This window comes from Triturus cristatus, chromosome 9 (genome assembly GCF_964204655.1).
Source record: "Triturus cristatus chromosome 9, aTriCri1.1, whole genome shotgun sequence".
Classification (NCBI taxonomy): Eukaryota; Metazoa; Chordata; class Amphibia; order Caudata; family Salamandridae; genus Triturus; species Triturus cristatus.
In genome coordinates this window covers 213,254,839-213,273,848 of record NC_140592.1, presented here as the reverse complement: position 1 = coordinate 213,273,848, position 19,010 = coordinate 213,254,839, and the positions used below count along the sequence as shown (strand labels likewise).

General features: G+C 46.7%; 1 protein-coding gene across 1 annotated transcript in view; it reads right to left on the bottom strand.

Annotated features, from left to right (window-relative positions):
• The window catches only part of FAM107A (family with sequence similarity 107 member A), a 775,781-nt gene that overhangs the window by 504,508 nt on the left and 252,263 nt on the right, over nt 1-19,010 (bottom strand). The gene's annotated exons all lie outside the window — the stretch shown is intronic.

The following is a 19,010-nucleotide window of genomic DNA, read 5'->3' as shown; positions in this document are numbered from 1 at the left end:
GATCTTGGACCGGCAGTGTTACCGAGCAGGTAGAACTGGGTAAGATGTGCATGTGATTGTGAGCAATTGGGTTGTTGGTTAAGGATGATGTGAGCTCTTCTGAACCAACAGCCACAGTCCCTGTCAGGGTGAACTACAAAAGTCACTGAATTAACCTGTGCTTAACCCTCTGGTAGTTTGGCACAAAAGCAGTTGGGCTTAATTTAAAGGCAATGTGTAAAGTATTTATGCAAAACACAAACAGCAATAAAGTCAAAACACAGCACAAGAAAAATCCCACACCAATTTAGAAAAACAGAGTAAAATGTAATACATTTTTTAACATTAAAATGACAAATATCCAATTGATAGAGCCAGAGATATGCAACCTCAAAGATTTAGGGTAACGTTTAGCACCTAAAAGCACAAAGTGCCACTTGCGGTTATCTAGTTGTGCGAGACTGGGTGAAACTCACAAGTTCAGACTGACCGCGATGGAGCGTTGGCCTGGATACAGCGACCAGGTTAGTTCCCCTGAAAAAGTTACCATCTAAAGTCCAGCGCAAAGAGTTCTCTTCATTTTGGAGGAGGCCACAAGGAGTAGGGAGAACATCATGAATGGCCGTCGCTGTAGTTTGAAGAGCAGGCTGAGCATTGTGGACAGTGCTCACTGTAGCGTGACGATCATGTTGGGCATCGCAATTGATCGTTGCTAGAGATTTGTGTTGCCGGTCACCCCGGGCTGTCGATGCTCTAGTGCGAAGTGCAGATCTCGCATTGCCGGTCTTTGATGAGCAAATGGACCATTCACAAGCACTTTTCAGTATCATTAGTATTCATATGGTAAGATGCATTCTGTGAATATTTTCAAACTGAGGTAAATGCAGACAAGCACATCTGTAATTGACAGCACGCTCTCATCTCTGCCTTTCTATTTAGAATCGCCTGTCACTTAAAGTCAGTTCATTGACATGTCAAGACCCTCAATGTTTGGCTTTGACTCGCTGTCAGGTGGGCAGAGAGGGTAAGCTGTCACCCCCTTGGAGGGTGAAGTAAATGAGTAGTTAATAGATAGTAAATATTTTAGCATTCAATAAATGGATATTCCATTCAGTGCTACATATTTTAGCATTCAATACATGGATATTCCATTCAGTGCTATATATTTTAGCATTCAATAAATGAATATTCCATTAAATGCTATATATTTTAGCATTCAATAAATGGATATTCCATGCAGTGCTACATATTTTAGCATTCAATAAATGGATATTCCATTCAGTGCTACATATTTTAGCTTTCAATACATGGATATTCCATTCAGTGCTATATATTTTAGCATTCAATAAATGAATTTTCCATTAAATGCTATATATTTTAGCATTCAATAAATGGATATTCCATTCAGTGCTATATATTTTAGAAAAAAACCCACAACTTTATTTACATGAAGCTAAAATAATACAGTATAACGCAATGTTGTGCAAAGTTACACTTCCATCAAATGTTGGGATCTTCTAAGGACATATTTCTCCGAATTCTAGCTTCATTCGAAATTCTACTATGGAAATTCATCAACAGAAGCTCTTAGCTCATGTCGTGTCTGCGTCTACGGTGGTTGATTGTGATTGTGAGCACTGCGGTCTGTGCTGTTCCATTGCTTCCTACGCTTGCAGTCCCCCGTGCCTGTCGCAGGTAAAGGTGACCAGGAGTTTTCATGTTGTGGGGTGACAGGTGCTCATGGTCTTTGTGTCAGATTCTGGCAGATACTACTACCGGAAGGGACTGGTGTGAGGTGTGTGCTCTGTTGTGAGGTCCTGATCTTTTGGGAAGATTGTGGCACGTGCAAGGTGCAGAATCCAACCCCAAAGTAACCGACCACCCATTCAAGAGTTAGCCACAGCCCCCAGTATCTTGCTGTGATACTGCTCAGGGATAAAGGCTGTGTCCAGCACTGCTAGCAGTAAGTTCAGGTTTTGCGGGTCGATATCCACGGTGCAGCCTTCGCAGTCAAATAGCTACAGGTGACTACAGGAGGGAGGACAAGGAAGAGTTATGTGGTGGCTTCACACGTCCTGCCCTAGAGACTACAATGTTTTAAGCATACAGATTTGCCACAGTTGCCACATAATCCATCATCTGCTGTATAATTTCAAGATGTTAGCCATAAAATGTTACTAGCTAAAACATATAAAAAATGACGAAAGATGCAGAGACGTGTGTTGCTGTGCAGGGGGAGGCCGTTTGTAAAAGTTGACTGGCCATTTTTCAGTTACTTATTGCTACATATATTGTTAAACTGGAACAAATGAGGTCAAACCCTTGCCCAGACAGTGTTAACATGAGAAAATGTCAAAATAATGAAGTTATACTATCACAAAATATGCCGCATTATGCCACATAATTTGCCTTTCTTTGCTGTGTATGCAGTTACCCCTGCCGCATAATGCGGTCCCCCCCATTGTATTATTCCAGTGGCCCTGTCTAGTGTCTACAGTCAATTTTACGAAATTACGTCAGTCCTTTTGCTACTTGCCTGTGGCTACAGAGGGATCCACACAAAGTCTTACTTTCTATTGTCTTCAGGTAGTTCACGTCTTGGAGAATGTAAAGTTTTTGATTAGTTTTTAAATGATGCATGAAGATAATATTACCTCCAGTCTCTTTCCAACACATAGCAGACTCCTCTATCAAATTTCACTGGGCTCCTGGGGAGTGAGGGTATTGGCTTAACATTTCATCGCCAATCTCTTTACATCTGAAGTCACAAAAGATTGTTCTCGTTTAGATTTGAACCCAGTCCTGATGGGAGAAGGTGTCTGCGGAAATTAATTTCTGGAAAAGGAGCGCGCGCCCTCTGACTTCTCACCAACAATAAGAACAAGTATGCTGCCACTCTGAGGCCAGCCTCGAGATCTCATTACTTAGCGATTATCACATTACTGCCGCTCACAGCCGTCTGAGGATGTCAGCCATGGGGACACTTTGCAAGCTATTCAGGTAGAAAATTAGAAATGCTCCAACTAGCGTTTTGTATCACTTTGTTCATAAATAAAACACACGTGGGCACAGGTGAATGATGAACTGACCTATTGGACTTGTAGAACAAGCCTAGAGTCAGGCCAAGGAAGGCAAAATGGTACCGCCTCTATGAGTAAGCACCAGGCTTCATAATGTGAGTGTGGGAAGAAGATTCTTTGTACATAAAACAGAGTGCACTTCACATATATAAACGTCACATTACAAATGTATATCATTACTGTGTACCAACTCTTCAAATAGAGTAGATTATGCACACAAAAGTCAAATTCGAATTCGTTGTTAATCATAACTTCTATAGAATCTAAGGTATGATTAATTACTTTATTTTATTTACTGCAAAACACTTACATCTCATGAAAAATGTACTTTTTGTTAGTAAAACAAAAAGATGTAACTTCTGATTGTTTTGCTGCTCGGGGCGTGTATGTATTCCAAAATCTAGAACTGAATATTTCAAGCAATGACGCTTTATCTAATGTCGGAGACATGTATGCTGCTTTTTTTGTGTCAGTAGTATTTTAAAGTGTTGGTGGTGGAAGCTGTCAAAGGTATTTTCAATTGTTCTTAATGTTAGCAGCGCTCCCCACCACTAAAGGGTTGTTTACAAGTAATGTAAATGTAATGTAATGTAAATGATACTTGTAGAGCGCAGCTAATGCCCGAAGGTTTCTTGGCGCTATAGACGGCTGAGAAACGTGCAGCAGAGGTGGGAAACTTCTGCTGTGGGCGAGAACTAAAAAGAAGCTAGAATTATCCGGCTTCCACAAATAACGAAGGGGCATATCATCAAGCCGAATAACGCCGCTTTAGAGGCCCTTTAGGGCTGAAAAGCGGCGATTTTGTTAACGCTCAATCATCAAGGACACGCTAACGCCTGTTACCTTGAGTTAGCAGCCCTTCAAACGCCACTTTGCATCTCAGCGATGAATATCGCTAATGACATGCAAAGTAGGCGTTCCCTTACATTTCTCCGAGGAAATCGGCACGGACACAGCAGCACAATATTATCAAGCCACGAGGAAACCCACGATAAAATAAAATAAATGGCGCTAGCGGCGGTTAAGGACCCAGGCCGGGGAAGGCAAAGCCGGACCCGATAGAGGCCTAGGGTAGAACGCCGGCCGGCGGCGGGACCCCTCCACGCCACGCCCCCGCAATTAGGAAAACCCGGCTAGGCCGGGGAGGGCATGACAGGCCCACAAGCAAAGGAAGATCCCCCCCCCCCCCAATCAGGGGGCGAGAGAGGTAGGCAAGGGGGAGGTTAAAAGGGGCCAACGGCCCAGGAAATTCAATTTCAAGGCTCCCCCTCGCCGCGTAGAAGAAGAAGAGAAGAAACCGCCGTGTTTGGAGCTGAGCTGCAGGAAGAATGGAAGGAATGAAGACGGGGGCAGACCTGGAGGCGACCATCACATCCCCCTTTTTTGGCGCCAAGAAACAAGCGCTTCAAAAACTCGGATCCCACGCTTCAGGAGCGACGGGGGAGATCGTGAGCGGCGGAAGACCGGGGGAGCGTGAGCAAACGTGGTGACCTACAAGTGTCGTCGGGCGCTGCCTGCCTTCAGAGAAGTGCCCGGTTACCCGCACATCCCTAAGGCAGGAAATACGAAGGGAACAACGGCAGCGGGGGTTTTTCGCGCCGTAACAGAGAAGACGGGAAGGAAGGCCACGCCATCGCACAGAGGGCAGAGAAAGAAATGATTGTGGGGATGCTGACCGGAGCAGATGACGACGCAAGGACGCTTTGGGGCATTTCGCGCCTTTGGGCGGACGACAAAATGCGGCCTTCACCCCCGCCTCATCTGTTGTCGAGGATACGGGCAGGGTCCACCACAGATTCAGGTCTCCCGGGCACCTGGAGCCAATACGGCGGTGCTCGGATCAACAGCCGGTGGTTTGCGAAGAACGGACCCAGGGGAGGTTTGCAGATTTTAGACAAGCCGAGGGTGAAAAATCACGGCAGTAAACGGACCACGCGGGGGTCGGTGTGGGCGGCGGTGCCCCCGAACGGAGGAAGACTGGTGCGGGCGGCAGTGCCCCCACAGCGAGCCCGGAAGCTTAAATTAAAAGAAGAAAAGGTAAGGAGCGGGGCTGAGCGAAGCAGGGGGACGACCGGCTCAATCTGGGAAGAAAGGGTAAACAGTACAGAGCCTTCCCGGCTTGGGGTCCAAGCTCGAAACTGCTCTGGGAAGTAGACAGGGCCGGTTTTGGTGCCGGCGGCGCCCCGTGCAACAAGGTTTTGTTGCACTGTAGGCGAGTGTGGTTGCATAGGGAGTTGCTAGGACGACTTGGTGATTCACTTGGTTGCAGCCACAGTTTGCTGTTCGGGGAAGGGGCCGCGCCGGAGCCGGTGCTGTCAGGGTTGATTTCCCTTTGCCCCCCCCCCCCCCAACCCTCGTTCCTTTGTGGTCTCGGGTGATCTGGGGTTCTTGGTGGTGTTTCCGGCCGGATCCCTTCACATGGAGCACCCCGGTGGGGCGTGTTTGTAGTCCGGATAGGGCGCAGAACGGAAACCTGGGGCATTTGAAAGGTTGGCGGTATTTGTCAAGAGTCATATAGCCGGGCGGCCGTGGACACCCTCGGGTTGTTTCTTTGGACCGTTTTCTCGTCGCATCACTCACTCTACCTTTGTTGAGCCGCGGACCCTCTATTGTTTGTGCCTTTTTCCATGGAAGCGGAGCGTGTCCACTCCCTCGCACAATGTACAGCATTGTACATGTTTATCTGCGTTCATGCTATACTGGAGAACACCGTAACAGTCGGTATTCGCTCTCGAGGGTGGCATGGAACGGTGACTACAGGTGAGTGCGCGTGCATTTGGTCTGTGTTGAGCGCCTCTTCTATTCTTCATAAGTTATAGATGTTCCCCCATTTTAAGTACTTGGGTGTAAACATAAAGAACGGACATGGGCTTGACCTTCGGAGTATTTGTTTTCCCTCGTGTTTGACTTTTGTTAATCCGTGTAGTTGCCTGTCCCCAGTGCCTTCGGTTTCCTGATCTGACCTCTTTACCTGCGCTCGCAGGTGCATTCGTATCATGCTTGACTGGGTCGCCTGGATGCTCTGAACGGTGTTTATCAGTGTTTGACAAGTGGTTCCCCCTTTATTTTACTCATCAGACACACTTTGGGAGATGATAGGCGAGTTATGTCGGCCTCCCCCCTTTACCCGTCCCCAGCTTCTTGTTACAAATCCCACACATTAAAGGCGACTCTGTTTTCACTGTGGAAAAGCCTCAGGGTGCATATTTTTGTAATTAAGCCGTTAGGCTCAGCAGTTCTGCAGCTGGTGGTGACTGCGATTTGGGTGTCGCCCCCCAGTTTCTTGACATTCTTGCGAGGCCGGGTGAATGGGAACGGGACTAGTATATTTTGCGGCTTATAGGCAGTTCTGGGAGGAAAGTTAATAGCTCACTATTCTATAATAGGACTTAAGTTATAAATCGCAAGTGGCAAAAGACGTCCCTTTTGGATGCAGTAATATTTTCAGTTATCTGTGCGCGGCATGCTCCGGCGAGATACATTTTCCATGTTAGTCCCGTGTGGGCGGAGTTCGGAGCCGGGAGACTGCAGGAGGTTTTGCCAAAGCGGTAATTTCATTTAAGGTACACCATTGTGATAAAAGCGTTACGATAAGAAATGTATTTCACTAAGAAAGCAAGATGGTCGCGTTGACCGTGTCTCGGAGCTAGTCATGCCCAATGATTATTTTGACAACAATAATGGCACAACCCTTGCGCGCTGCTTTCATAGAAACCGTGGCTGCATTTGCCTGGAAAGATAATACAGGGAACATTTGGCGGCGTAGCTTAAGTAGATTTAACCGCCAGTGGATTATTTTCGCTCCTGTTTTGGCCGTTATTCCCCGTAACGATCATTCTGCATTTTACGTGTTTTAACAGAAAACAAGGTCAACGTGTTAAAACAGAACACAATGTGAATAGCAGATTCCACTCTATATCCAGCCAAGCGTAACCTATTGGTAATGTGCTGTACAGAAAATAATGTGGAAGTAGGTGTCCTCGAGCTAGAGAGCCACCATGTTATTCCCAAGGCACTGCACTGGAATAGGAGACTTGGAGAGTAGTCATCTTCAAAAGGTCGGTAGAAGGTTGGGAGAACTGTATCGGTTAAAAGACCGGAGAGGGCTGACTGGCCTGAGTGTGCTGTTCTTTTCGGGAGTTCGATAGAACAGGGCGTACACCCCCTGTCGCATTGGGTGCGGAGGAACCAGGGTAGGGGCGCAGACACCGTCGAATCTCCCCGTGAACGGGCGCGCGAGAGTCACGGAGACAGCGGCAGTCTCCTCCCAGTCAGAAAGATCCGCGCTTGAGGCGATAAACGCGTACAGGGCGATTTCGAGGGCAGGGAATTGACGTTTAGGCCAGATATAGGTCGAACCAGGAGGGGGGGGCCGCCCACAAATACAGCGTTGGCAACTTTCGGGACGCTGAGCAGAGCATGCAGTCTCCCCGCGACGCAATAGACGGGCTAGGGTTCGGGCATGCAGAGGCGGACAATATTATCAAGCCACGAGGAAACCCACGATAAAATAAAATAAATGGCGCTAGCGGCGGTTATCGCGGATTTGCTACGCCTGCTTTGTAACTGAATTAGCCATACTTATTATGGCAGGTGGATTGTGCGAGTGAAGTCTTAGGGGCATATCATCTAGGAAACACGATAAATATCGCATTTCCCGCTTTCCGCGATTCTGTTTCACGCTGCTATTGCAGGATTTAATCGCCGTGGAGATATGCCTTGGTAATAGCGCGATATCTCGGCGATTAAATCCAGCGATATGCGGCGTTAAACAGAATTGCGGAAAGCGGGAAATGCAAAATTTTTGGCGTTTCCTAGATGATATGCCCCCAGGTTTTTAGGCCCTTTCTGAACCTTATCAGTGAGGGTGCTGTTTTTAGGGCAGTAGGTAGTTGCGCCACTGTAATCCAGATGGGGCCAGTAATGTGGCACACCCGGTAAATAAGCAGGTCTTATGAATATGAAATAGCAATTTCAGCTTCTGAAAGCAACCAAAAACTCTGGGAGGGATATCAGGAAGTAATGTGGAATAACCAGGGGAATATGAACTGGAATTACCAGTTCCCCATTAATTCTTCATTTCTTCAGGGTTCCATGTGTAATCCCCATTATATCCACCCTGGTAGTGACCGATGCCCCTCGCACAGACAACTCCAGGGGGCAGGTTTAACAGGACTGTCTGAGAAGTGCTCGCAATGACTCCCACAATATATTTTTTAATTCGTCTTAACGCTACTGTTTTATCACATATAGTTACCTAATCTCGAAAAAAATACATATAATGGTAATTGGCTACAATTTGAGAAGTACTTCTCGCTCACCTCGTGCTATTGGCTGTTTGACCCATCATTTTGCTTTCTTGGAAGTTCTTCCATTGGTTTGTGTGAGAAACTATTTATGCACCTGAAAAGAGTACTTAATCATCACTCTGTTTGTCACATTCAGCAGTTTATCTTCTGCATACATTGCATAAAGAAAACAGTCGTTTTCTGCTACATTTCCCCAGCATTAGCAAAGCCAATTGGGCAGGTTTCAATGTGATAAATGCAAGTAAAAAAGCATTTGTAAATGCTGGTGTTTGCTGCTATGCCACAGTAAAGACAGACCGATTGGCTTTGACGTTGCTTGAACAACAAACTGAAATACAGTTGGCAGTTCTTACAGCTGATACATTCAAATACCATTGACAGACATCTGTTTACATGAAGTGGCCAAATCCACTGAAAAATTCACCTACTGCAGACACAAAATTGTTTATGTGACACGGCACCCTGGTCTGCATCGTTCTCAGTGGGGCCTTACCTAAGGAAGTTCACCTGTAGCTGGAGGCAGGGTTAAGGAACTTTAGCAATTATGATCTAGCACTCAAAGTGGAGGTTCAACGGCAGCTGAGGATGACTAACAATTCAAAGTCTTTGTTTGAGGTCAATCAATCAATCAATCAATCAATCAGTCTTTTACAGTGTGGCTTGTCACTCCGAGGGTTCTCCAGGCACAGAAATTCTGTGAGCCTTTGTCGAAAAGCCATGTCTTGAGCTTGTTCCTGAACTCTTCGACGGAAGTAGTTTGCAGGTTGAGGGGGGGTCGTTCCAGGACTTGGCAGCAAGGTAGGAGAAGGAATGACCTCTACAGCAGCTCCGACGGATGCAGGGGATGTGTGCCAATGCAAGGGTGGAGAAGCGGAGCTTCCCTAGTAGGTCAGTGGAATGTCAGGCGGTGGTTGATGTAGGTGGGTCCGGAGTTGTGGAGGGCCTAGTAGGCATATGGCATATGGCATATGGAGTTTAAAGAGTTTAAAGAGGCATCCTTTCTGGACAGAGAGCCAGTGGAGGGCCTTGAGGTGATGGGTGGTGCTGGTTTTTCTAGGGAGGTTGAGGATGAAAGTGGTGAATGAATGAATTAAGGGACATTCCTTGGAGTAACTTCCAGTCCCAGGGGGGTGCTAGATGGCGCGCTACGGTATGGCTGCACGATAGCGCCACTCCGTTGGTCAGGGAAGATATCCTAAAAAAGCCAGCGGATAGGCCGATTCCAGCCCAACAAAAAGCACGAAATATTGCATCGGAGGAACAGCACTATGCGGTGAGGACATTGGGAGGTCGCAATACTGTGCGATTACTACAGAAAACAGCTCTGTACACATCGAGCGCCGGAGCTCCAGATCAGCACAAAATGGCAGCGCAGTACGGCGCTTCACAGCCGGAATCGAGGGTACGCTTAGCAGAGGGGAGCCTGTGAGCACTCCACCTTGGACCAAATTGCGACATTGGTTGGGTGCTTCCCCAATGTGCTGCGCTATGCAGTGACCGTAGTTCATCAAGCAGATCTCTACAAAAAGAAAAACGCCGGATCGAGTCACTACCGATCCGGATTCAGATTGAGAAAGGGGAAACTTGTGGTGATGTAAAAATCAAGTTGTGAGACCAAAATGCACCGAGCTAGGATAAAACTTAAAATACAGACTCCCTCTCTGCTAACAGCATTAAGGTAAAGAATAACATTGCATATATGGGGGATGCTGGATGCACAAACACTGAGACTGTATATATAGCCACGTTTATAATCCTAGGGCAAGATTTTGGAAATGTGTGTACTCACTGCAAGATTGTATAACTGTATTATGTTGGTACATGAAACCATATCCATTAATATCGATTTACATAATAAGGTGATAAAAGGTTCTCATGCGACGGCAAATTACATTACGAGACAAACTACAATGCCCAAGTAGTTGTTGTAGACTATCTATCGATAAGGCTATATCAGATTGCTTTTCGTAATTGTTATCTGTTAGGATCTGAGCAATCTTAACCATGTAACACCCGACCACATCCGCCTGTGCGGATGTATATGTGAGCACTTAGCGGCTCCCCCGAGTGTGCTCCCCGTAATATTATTATTATTATTATTTATTTTTGTAGAGCCCATAGTCACCCTGTGGTATCCCAGCGCTAAAAAAAAAAAAAAAAAACGTAACTCTTCAGTTCAGCGGGCCAGGGGCAAACAAGAGGTGAAGAGGGGGGGAGGGGACAAAGAATCAGTGTAAGGGAAGGCATGAGTCATTGGGGAAAAAGATGAGTCTTTAGCTGCTTCCTGAAGTGAAGGTATTGTGGTTCGAGTCGCAGGTCGCGAGGGAGCGAGTTCCAAAGACGTGCGGTTTGAACTGAGAAGCGTCTTCCTCCTGTTCGGGCTTTCTTGAATCTGGGGGTAGTGATGAATTTTAGTTTGTGGGCTAGGCATAAAGCCTTGAATTTGACTCGCTCCCTTATGGGAAGCCAATGGAGGAGTTTTAGAGCAGGTTTAGCGGAAGTCCTGACAGGGGTATTTGTGATAATCCGGGCTGCGGTATTCTGGATTCTCTGAAGCTTGTTGAGGGTCGCTTCAGGAGCGCCCAGATAAATCACATTGCTGTAGTCAAGCCTCGATAGTATAAGGCCTTGAATAAGCAATTTTTGGGAGTTGAAGGGTAAGAGGGGCAGGACTTTCCTCAGGGATTTCAGGAGCCCGAAACAGGTCCCGGCTACTTTCTTTGCCTGTACTGTAAAAGAGAGGTCAGTGTCGATCCACACCCCCAGACTTTTAACCTCTTCTTTTGGGTCGGGGGGGGGCCCAAGCAGGCTGGCCAGATGTTAGGGGAGAGTGAGAGACCTTTCGGGCCGAGGAGCAGGACTTCAGTTTTTGTCCCATTTAGTTTTAGAGCTGACTTATTCATCCAACAATGGACCTGCGTAAAGCAGTTGAATAGATCTGCTGATTGTTGTCTGGGGTGGGACAAAGACACCACTAATTGTGTGTCGTCAGCATAGCTGACGACGCTCACTCCGAATGGGGTGATGACCTCCTCCAATGTGGACATATAGATATTAAATAATGTGGGGCTCAGGGAGGAGCCCTGAGGCACACCACATTGGAGGGGCATTTCGGAGGAGCAGGCGTTCTTCTCCCAGATCTGGTAGGTCCGTTGAGCTAGAAAGGATGAAAGCCAGGATAAAGCCGAGCCTTCCACACCAACTCTTTTAAGTCTTTTGATAAGGAGTTGGTGGTTAACGGTATCGAATGCCGCACTTAGGTCGAGGAGGATCACTGCCACTGATCCTCCCCCGTAGAATAGTGTTCTAGCCTCCTCAACCGCTGCCAGGAGGGCGATGTCAGTGCCCTGTCCTGGTCGAAAGCCCGTCTGGGAACTTTTTAGTTTATTATTGACCTCAAGAAACTGCGAGAGTTTCCTATTGACCAATTTTTCAGCGATCTTGCTGACTCCTGGGAGTAGGGAGATGGGCCTGTAATTAGCCAGGTTTTCGGGGTCGAGGGATGGTTTCTTTAATAGGGCTTTTACGACCGCCGTCTTCCAGCTCGGGGGTACAACTCCCTGTTGGAGTGAGGCATTGATCAAATGGGTCAAAGGGGGAATGATCGTGTGGGCTACCTCCTTAAGGATCCAGAGTGGGGCGGGGTCCCTGGGGGATCCGCTCTTCATGGATTTGAGCGTGTTTCCTACTTCTTCAGTGGTAACTTGGCCCCAGGAAGAGAGACAGATAGATGATGGAGGGTACGAGGGGTCAATTTCTTCACACGGATTCGCAGAGGGAATTGAAACAAGAATTGTTTGAATTTTGTCATGGAAGAAATTAGCCAATTGTTGGCATTTCTCCTGATCAGCTTTAGGATCAGTGGGGTGTCTCGGTCCCGGTTCTGGGGTTTTCAAAAGCTCTTTAAGGATGGCATAGGATTCCTTACTGGAGCATCCAGCTTTCTCTATTCTCCCCTGGAAGAAAATGCTTTTGGTTTTTCGGATAGCGGTTTTATAGGTAAAAAGAGAGGTGGAATAGATGTCTTTGTTAATTTCCGATTTATATCTTCTCCAAGAGCGTTCCGTTCTCTTGCACTCTTGACGCAGAGCTTTAAGCTCTGGGGTGTACCAGAGAGCAGAGGATAGTCTTTTAGGATGTTTAAGGGTCGCAGTTTTTGGGAGAAGTGTATCTAGGGAGGAGGTGATCCACTCATTAAACTGTTTGTCAGCCATGGCAGGGTCGGTTGAAGGCTCGGGGATGGAGTCTGTAAGGGCGGCGGCCCATTCCTCAGGTGCGAGTTTGCGCCACCGTCGGTCGGTAACCTGAATTTTAGAGGTTAGGGGGTTCATGGTGGAAATTTCCCATGAAATCGGGACCAAAAAATGGTCTGTCCATGGAAGGGTCACGGGAGGTCTGGTGGTGATGGTTGCTATATTAGTGAGAATGGGATCCAACAAGTGTCCCTTCTCATGGGTAGGCTCGTTGTTGACCAGTCGGATGTTTAGAGATGTTAGGTCTTGCCGAAGGTCAGAGGCTAACCGGTCCATAAGGTCCATGAAGTGGAGGTTTAGGTCACCTAGCATAAGGAAGTTGGAGGTGGACGAAGCTAGCTGTGACACTGATTCGATGACAGCATTAATGAAATTACCAGGAGCACCTGGGGGGCGGTAGATCAGTAGCCCTGACAGGGAGTGAGCTGGGGAAGTTTGGATGGAGAATTGACAGCTCTCACAGTCCTCAATATGAGCGTTGGAAGTTCTACAAGTGAATTGTTCCCTGAAGATTATAGCTACCCCCCCTCCCCTCCCTTTGGGTCTGTGTAAGGCTTGGCAAAGATACCCTGGGGGAAGGGCCGTAACGATATCCGAGTCGGTGCTATCTGATAGCCATGTTTCCGTTAAAAACAGGAGGTCGAAATCCTGATCTTGAATTAGCAGATTGGTTTCAGTCGCATGCTTAGAGAGGGAGCGACAATTAAGGAGTCCCATCTTCAGTGCTGGTTTTGTCGAGTTCGGGGGAGTCGGATTGCAGCGCATACAGTTGGAGAAGGTATAACCTTCAGTATGCGTGTGGTAACAGGCAAGAATTTTCTTAGGTTGTAGTGCGCGAAGTGCCTCTCCAGTATATATCACACGGTCACGAGGGCTACCTGGTAGAGTCACTGGGCCTGGGTCCGTCTGGGCCCGGACGGGCCCAGACGGGCTTGCCTTTGGCGCGCCTTTGGCGCGCTGACGGCGCGCCCGCTGCGCCCGTCCGCTGCGCTCCCTGAACTGACACATTATTTATGGGCGGAAGGGGTGTGGGCATGAGGTGGGCGTGGCCACCCCGAGGGGGCGTGTCCTGGTCTCCTCTCGGCCGGTAATGGCGGCGTGCAAGTGGGTCCTGTGTCCCACAGCGATCAAATCAGCTGTTCCAATCACACAGGTGAGTGCAGGGGGAAAGGTGCACGGTGGGTTTAAAAACACAGATTCAGACAATTTTAAAAAGATATTTTCGCTGTTTGTGCTATGCGTTGCTCCCGGCTTCCGCCTCAGGAGTTTAGGGTGAAGTGCGTTTATAGTTAGTATAATGTTAATGCTGTTACACTGGGCATGTCTTTGGCATATTTGGGATGCTAAAGTGGGAGGGGGCAGTATGGGAATGTGTTTTGTGTTAATCAGGCAATTACAAAGAAAGTACAATGCTCACAGCTACAGCATCAATAGCCCAATGCGAGCACAACAGAACTTGTTATATGAATTGCCTCATGCATATAAGTGGGTGATCACTACCTTAGTAGATACGTTTACAACATTCTGGTATAGGCAGTAAGATAAGATCGTCACAGATTAAGTTGCTAACTTGGAATGTCCGGGGTTTAAATAACCCCCCAAAAATACCTCAAATGTTCATGTACCTTGATAGACATCGCATTGACATAGCCCTGCTACAGGAAACACCCTTAGCGAAAGCGACTAAATACAGTTTGGGAAAAAGATGGGCTGATACCACAATAACATCGTCATACTCGACATATTCTAGAAGGGTTATACTCCTAGTGAGGAAAGGCGTGAACTTTATCGTAAATAACATGATAACGGATGAGTGTGGTCGATATATCATTGTCACTGGCCAACTTAGAGGCCATCCCATAGGACTAGTAAATGTATATGGGCCGAACACGTATGACCCTGAATTTGTTAAAGAAATACGGAGGAAATTGAGAGATTTTCCCGAGATAGAGATGCTGTGGGGAGGGGATCTAAACCTGGCCCTGAACGATAGCCTAGACAGATCAGGAGTAACTAAAGAACCACATACCCACGCAGTCCAAGTAGTGAAGGATAGTATGACAGAATTTGACATGGTAGATGTGTGGAGACTGTGCAACCCACAACATACAGAGGCCACACACAGCTCTAACATACACAATAGCTGGTCAAGAATACATTATTGGCTTGCAACCAAAGTAGCAAGCGTATGGACGCGAGAGGTCCAGCACTTACCAAAGACACTAAACAGTCCTGTTATCTATAGAAATCTCCAATTATACGCCACCACCTTATATATGGCGCTTCAACGCCAAAGCTCTATTGGACACACTGTACAACACTGCTATTAGAGAAGCCATCGAGGAATATTTTCAATTAAACCAACACTCTGTGGATGTTGCTAGTCTGCTATGGGAGGCATGCAAAGCCACTATACATGGAGTATGCATCAGCACAAATGCAGGCATACTAAAAGACATACGCACCCAACTGGCCAGCTGCGAAGACAAACTTTCTTAGAACACTTAAACAGGAATATGAGCGTACCCAAAATACTGCTATACTAGGTGCCATTCGAGAAACACTGTCTGACTACCAGGAGTTCGCAGATAGTGAACTTAAATATGTTTCAAGGAGGTAAATAGCAAGAACATATGGGGAAGGCGGCAAATCAGGATGGGTACTGGCACGTAAAATATGTCAAGGACATACACAGCATACAGTAATTAAAGTCAACGACGCATATGGCACCCCGCAATATGATACACAAGGCATATTGAAAGCCTTCATGAACACATATGGTGAATTGTATGCAACACGCAATACAGCCAACCCACCTGAAATACTAGCATACTTAGAGGACATTGCCATAGCTTGGCTGTCCGATAACCAACGAGAATACCTGGCGCAACCCATCACAATTGAAGAAGTTACAGAAATAATAAAAACACTACCCAAAGGAACAGCTCCTGGCTCAGATGGGTTCACAGGGGAATTTTATAAAGAATATGTGGAATTGTTGGCACCTCATCTTGTAAAAATGTATGGCGATGCTCAAAGTAAACAAATCCTCCAGCCCACGCTCAGAGAAGCTATGATCTTAGCCCTCTTAAAGCCAAATAAAGATCCAGAAACTTGTGAGTCATATCGACCGCGTTCATTAATAAATACAGACACGAAAATATTAGCTAAAATCATTGCCAAACGACTACAACCACTCATGTTTAATATTATATTGCCGGATCAAGCGGGGTTTATACCTCACCGTTCCACAGCTCATAACATTCACACCCTTTTCGTGTTATCACATCAACTCAATCCAGAACTCACAGCGGCAGCGGTCTTATTGGACGCCGCTAAGGCGTTCAATTCGATCGAATGGCCATACCTCTTTACAGTATTACAAAAGATGGGTATGCCTCCGATTCTCCTGCAATGGATTAATATATTATATACCGCACCTGTGGCACGCAGGAAAGTAAACCAATATGTTTCGGACACGATACAAAGTACACGAGGCACTAAGGCAGGGATGGCCCCTTTCGCCCCTGCTGTTCGCCATCGCACTAGAATCACTAGTATGCAAAATAAGACAACATCACAAAACCACAGCATTGCAATTTCCTCAATGCCCTATAAATATCTCCCTATATGCAGACAACATGGTGCTGTATGTCCGCGAACCTAATAAAAATCTATCTCCCCTACTATGGGAATACATTAAATTCGACAGACACTCAGGCCTCCAAATAAATTGGAGCAAATCCTCAATCATCCCGTTGACAGAAATTACAACACCACACCCAGCAGACTTCCCGCTTGAATTGCCGCTAGACCCTGTCAAATATCTAGGTATCTGGTATCATAGAGACCCTGCAATAGTTATACGTACGAATTACGGCTATGCAATAAGCAAACTGGAAGAAAAAGTAGAGAGATGATTACACTTGCCCCTATACCTGGCAGACAGAATGGCCATAGCAAAAATGGTCATCCTTCCCAAGTTCCTCTATCTCTTCAATAATATCCCCAATACTCCACCAACATCTGTTTTCCAAAGACTAATAGCCAATGTAACCCAACTTATTTGGGCTGGCATACAAGCACACAGACCTGCACGAATTAATACTGCCCTACTCAAAAGGGGGATTCACAGTCCCTGATTTTCTACTATAATATTTATGTGTTCAGGCGCAATATGCGCATTACTGGTACCACCCATTCCGTTATTTACCACATGTGGGGGTCGAGGATGGAGATGCACACCAGATGTTGCTTCATAACATCCTACCTCATCAACGCTCGCATTGTTGCAAGGCACAAAATTAACACCATACACACTACAAATATAGCATGGCAGAGAATGGGGAAAATGGAACGCAAACTACCACTCTATGCACTAGCATTCCCACTGGCACAGCACCCATCGCTATCGGTGACTCAAGAACAGGTTGGCATGAGACTACTGCAGCAGGTTGGGATAGACAGGATGGGAGACCTCTATAACGATGGCACCTTCATTGATGCTGAAGATCTTAATTACATCAGCCACCGAACTCTCCTCTTTAAATTTACATATCATAGACTGAGACATTTCCTGACGAACCGCCAACACTTCAAGCATTACAAATGGTTATTACCAACCCTCATAATAGACACCTAGTGACCAAACTCTACAGGCTGTTACAAGAAGATATAGCAAAAAATACACATAAAGCGCAAGAGAGATGGAACGTTACATTAGAATCGCCTCTTACTGAAGAGGACTGGACCACTTGCTGAGCTCTGACCGACATGCTCACCCCAAATGGTAACTTGCGCATAATACATTACAAATACCTGCGCCAAGCATATCATACACTGACTAAATTACAAAATGTGGTCTCCGACCTGATGCATGTTGTAAGAGATGTGGAACAGATAATGCTGATTTTATTCACTTAGCATGGCACTGCCCTCATATAAGTGAATACTAGGAAGCTATAACTGTAACACTAAGGGGTCTATTACAATGTCGGGCGGATCGCCACGGCCTGCATGGCGGTGGTGATCCGCCCGACATTATCCCCCGCCCGCCTCCCATTTCCCCCGCCATATTATGATGGCAGGGGGGAAATGGGACGGTCTTCCCGTCCACCGCTTTTCCGCCCGGTCAACGAGTCGACCGGGCGGAAAAGGGTTAAATATGGTGGAAGTGTCTGCTAGACACCGCCATCCATATTACAATGTATGCGGGAATCAGCCTTTCCGTGGCGGCAATGGTTTTCTCAGTTGGGGGCCCGTTGCTGGCCCCCAGGATGTTGGGGGGGTGGGCGGGTCACATGGGGGTACCTATGGTGCCCCCCTGCATTTGTATGCATGACGTGGCAGGCACCGCACGGTGCCTGCCACGTTGTGCATGCCAATGTACAAATGCCTTTTTTGCATTGCGGCGGGTGCTGCTGACAGCACCGCCCGCCGCAATGCAAAAAATGCAGGATTCGCCCGCCAGTGTGGTGGGCGCATCCTAATTGTGTATGCAGGACCACCGCACACATGGCGGGCGGTCCCATTTCACGATGCGATGGCGGGCGGACTTAGTGCGATATTAGAAACCAAAATAGACTGCACCATTCGGGTGTGCCTGCTAGGACTTGTGACAAACCTACGATCAGTTAAGCGTAAATTTTGTGTAATAGCCCTATTATTGGCGAAAAAAAGGGTATCAATGTATTGGAATGGCAAGAAATACCCCACTAGTGAACAATGGTTACATGATAAGGCGTACTGTAGAGACACTCTACAAACCTATGAAGAGGAACTCCCAACAACATCCAAACCCAGAGACTATTGGACACCCCTAACAGAGTATCTTCAGGCTCATCCCAGTGCCTCTACACCTCCCACTGTGTAATATGTTGTGCTCTGCTTGGAGATAAAACAGTAAGAAATATTGTATTGTATTATGTATAAATGTCATTGATGCTATTTACAAGTGTAGCGAATACTGCTGCAAGCCTGTAATGTTGTATTGTACGTTTTTAAGAGATTACAATAAAAACTTTAAAAAAACAAAAAAGTTCCAGTCTCAGAATTCTGTGCCGGCAGCAGGAGGGGCCCGAGGAGGAGGGACCCTCACATCAACACATGCTGTAAAGAGCTTTATCATCTCCCACTACGTGGGACAGAGGCAGGGCAAGCCCAAGCCAAGGGTGTGCCCAACATCTCCTGGAAAAGCCAGGACATGGCCACATCCACTTGGCTCTGTGCTGGAGTGCTCTAAAACACTTTGGGGCATACATACAAAAGCATTTGTGCGGTCTGTAATGGCCCGAATTGCAGACACAAGTTGTTGCTGACCACAATAAAATTATTTTCGTCATGTACAAAACACAAATTGTATTCAGAAACATGTTACCGAATCGCAATTA